Raw genomic sequence first — 4,059 nt, 5'->3', positions numbered from 1 at the left:
GGTTGTTTTCAAACTTACAGTTAATCAGTAGACCTGTGTTTCACAAATACAAAGGTGAATAAGACTGATCAAATCCACCCTTCTAGGGGAGACATTTTAGCAGGGAATTGGGCCTGTTAGGCCACAGAAGTTCCTAGTAGTTCTCTCCTGGCAAAACAGGCGGGTAAAACAGAAGGCGGCTGGGAGCTCCTGAAAGGCGGGACTTCTATTCTTCACATTGGAAACAACTACAGCTATCACACCATGCAGCACATAGAGGTTGCTGGGTAACATTTGTTAATTATGAGAAAGAAATCATAAAGTAGAATTTGAAAGATCGAATGGGACAACTTGAGATCAGGTCTCATAAAGGGTCATTTTGAATGACATCACTTTTCCTTCGTAACTGTCCATGTATCCTGACAGATGAAGTTTATTTCTGTGATCATTTTTTTTTTCCTTGTGAGGGATTGATTTTAGGGTCAAGTGTCTCCATGGGATATGGTCAGTTCGATTTCAGTTAATATCAGAATCTATGGTGAAATTTCTCCTTTGAGTTCTAGATGAAATGTTATTTCTTACTTGAGCTTATTTACTTTTCCTAATTTTGCATTGACACTTCTCCAGGATTCTGGCTGCATCTTCATGTTTCAGTAAGCAATTGCACCCATCATGTCTTATTTCAAGTTTTATCTCTTATTAAAACAGCTCATAGACCATCTTCTATGCCTTGATGGGTGTATGCATTTGCTTATAGATCCAGTTTCCTGCCAAATTTTCGAGACTAACTCTAAAGTGTGTCTCCCAATTGTTTGACTCCTGTAACGCTACCTAGCGCACGATCAGATCCTGAGCTGTAATGATGTGAGCCTCTTGGGTTTCTGGTCTGGAAATAGGCTGATCACATCATGGTCTAGTATAACCAGAGGGAGGCTGAGGACAAAACAAGCTTCCTATACCACAACTGGAAGGATAGAGAGATGGTTAGCATGGGACCTGTGCAAGGATAGCATACAGATCCCTGAATCATCCCCTAGTGTTCTTTTCTATTGAAATCATAATTTAGAAGGCATTGGTCTGGATGGTTTCTAAGGAGTTGATTTCCTGGATTTCCCTGTAGGAAGAGATGACCCTGTGGGTTGCCCACTGGAGCCCAGCAGCACTATATATATATAAATTTAGGACTGTTTGACTATTGGCAGGCTCGCTCGCTCTCTCTCTCTCTCTCTCTCTCTCTCTCTCTCTCTCTCTCAAGATTTATTCATTTATTATATATAAGTACACTGTAGCTGTCTTCAGATACACCAGAAGAGGACATCAGATCTCTTTACAGATGGTTGTGAGCCACCATGTGGTTGCTGGGAATTGAACTCAGGACCTCTGGAAGAGCAGTCAGGGCTCTTAACCACTGAGCTATGTCTCCAGTCTGACAGGCTTTCTCTTAATTTGATTCTTGGTGTGGCTCACCCTCTACTGCTAATTCACAGACGAACATTGGTATTTCTTAGATGAGTGGTTTAACATAGTAATTCTCAAAATATGGCCCTGAGCCATGCAGTTTCTAAGTCACCCAAGAAACTTCAATCCTTGGGCCCCATACTTGCTTGAGTAGAACTGGAAGGTAACATTGCTTGCTGGTTTGTTTGTTTGGTTGGTTTGCTTTGTAATTCTGGGCATTGAACCTAGAGCCTTACCTAATGTTAAGTCAAGACTTTGGCTTTCTGGTTCAGAAATACCAGTCAGTGACTCTTGGCAGGTACAAGGGAAACACTGGAGCAGATATCTGAATCAAAGTTTCTTAGAGGCTGGCCTTGAGGCAGCATGAATGGTTACTACAGGGGAACGGTAAGCAGAAACCACCCCTGTGGGCACTCCAACTTGCTGGGAGAGCAGAAGACAAGAAGAAGAAACTGGTAGACTATCTTAGTTAGGCTTTCTATTATTGTGAAGAGACCCCATGACCAAGGCAACTCTTATGAAGGAAAACTTCATAAGAGGGGCTGGCTTACAGTTTCAGAGGTTTAGTCCATTATTATCATGGCTGGAAGCATGGTGGGTACAAGCAGACATGTTGTTGGGGAAGGAGCTGGGAATTCTACATCTGGATTCACAGGTAGCAGTGAGTTATGGAGCCTGGGCACCAAAGCCCACCCCCTAGGACTTATTTCCTTCAACAAGATCACACCTACTCCAATACACAAGGCCACACCTCCTAACAGTGGCACTCCCTACAGGCTAAGCATTCAAACATGTGAATCAGAGGGAGCTATTCCTATTCAAACCATACAGACCCAGGCCAACAATGAACTATAGAGGTATATTGAGAATTTAAGAAGATGAACGTGGCCAACATTAGTGGGACATAATACTAGACTTGAAAATGCTGCCTGTACTGAAAATCCAGAGAGCTACAGAAGGTCTCGGTGTGCAGGGGAAATGGGTGAGCCTGGGAAAGGACGCATTCCAATGGAGCAAATAAAGCTTCTATGGAGGGTGGAGGGGGGGGGAGGGGGGAGAAGTGGGGGGGAGGGGGGAGGGATAGAGGGGTGAGGGTGGGGAATAGTTTCATTCCCCACCAGTCAAGCATGATGCATCCTCTTTACTGAAGGCCTCAAACTTTTTCTGCTTGAGACCACATTTTGTCAATTTTTACACAACCGCAAGCAGACAGGTACATAAAATAAGCCTAACACTTATTATTAACAAAAAAACTATTATTTAAAAACAATTCTTTAGTATACATATACTTTTTATTACCATTTTATTACCAAGATGTTGAAAGCAAGTTTGCACACCAACGCAATGGACGACATGCTTGTTTGTTTTTGTATAAAGAACTAAATCTGGGATGAATAGTTGATATCATTAGGGGCTTATTCCATAGTTTTTAGAGTTGAGACCTGTCTTTATTCTCACCCAATTTTTCATAGCGCCCTTGTTCAGTCATGTGACCTCACATGGGATTATGACCCGCAATTCTAATACCTGGATGGAGCTCTGTTCTGATCCACGGAGCAATAGCGGAATAGTCAGAGGTAATGCTTTAGTAACGGGACAAAATTAGCTCTCAAAGTCTTTGCTAACCCCAAATAAACTTAAAATGAGCCAGTCTTGAAAGGATTAAATAATTTCCAAATAGCATGCTCACATCTCAGGACAAAGCTCAGGAATACTGAGAGAAAATTCATAGTGACCGGGATCAAATAAAAATTTACTAGGAAAGTAAAACCCATAACGATAAGAAGATAAAAGTAAATAAATAGAAACAGGTCGACAGATAAGAGAAACCAGTAACAAGGGTGTTAGCGGTAATAGCCACTTCCCACTTGCTCACGTGACAGAAAAGGTAGAAGAAGGCTTTAGCATGCATGGGAAATACGAGGTAACTCGAAGGAAACTTGTAGAGTTGAAAAATCTAATGTCTGAGATGAAATATAATCTACTTGGTTCTGCAGGATGAAAGATTAAATAAAGATGTAGCAGCAGAAACCATCCAAATAAAATGCATGGGAAAAGGCTAGGAAAGATGGGTAGAGCTTTGGCGATCTGCAGGACAGTTTTCATGACCTAATGTGTGCATGCAGAGTCCCTGGCAAAGAGGGTCAGCAAGAGGATTAATAGACAACGGGAAGGAAATTCCCAAAAGGCGTGAAAACTAAATCGCCAAGTTCTAAGAACACAACCCATGGAAGGACACGAGGGAATATGAATTATTAACAATGAAAATTATTAAGAAGCAGCTGAAGAGGGGCTGGGGCAGTGGCTCAGAGCTTTAGAGCACTTGTTGCTCTTGCAGAAGACCCAGGATTTGTTCCTAGCACCCACATCACAGCTTACACCCATCCGTAACTCCAGTGCCAGGGGATGGGATGGCTCTTTCTGACCTCTGGGCAGGAGGCACACGCATGGTACACATACATAAAAATCACTCACACATACATAAAAATAAATAAATCCTTTGAAAAAGCAGTTGAACAGCAAATCACTGGAGTACGCACAGAGCAGTAAAGGGTAAGAATGGTGTCAAACATCTTGTTAGAAACAGGCTGCTGGGCAGTGGTGGCGCAGGCCTTCATTCCC

General features: G+C 42.4%; 1 non-coding gene across 1 annotated transcript; it reads left to right on the top strand.

Annotated features, from left to right (window-relative positions):
* Positions 1-914: 914 nt before the first annotated feature.
* Positions 915-1,020, top strand: LOC120093928 (U6 spliceosomal RNA). Its single transcript, XR_005487640.1, has one exon. It is a non-coding gene; the product is annotated as a U6 spliceosomal RNA (small nuclear RNA).
* The last annotated feature ends 3,039 nt before the right edge of the window (positions 1,021-4,059 follow it).

This window comes from Rattus norvegicus, chromosome 7 (genome assembly GCF_036323735.1).
Source record: "Rattus norvegicus strain BN/NHsdMcwi chromosome 7, GRCr8, whole genome shotgun sequence".
Classification (NCBI taxonomy): domain Eukaryota; kingdom Metazoa; phylum Chordata; class Mammalia; order Rodentia; family Muridae; genus Rattus; species Rattus norvegicus.
Note: the sequence above shows the minus strand (reverse complement) of the source record. Positions and strands in the feature narration are given on the sequence as shown.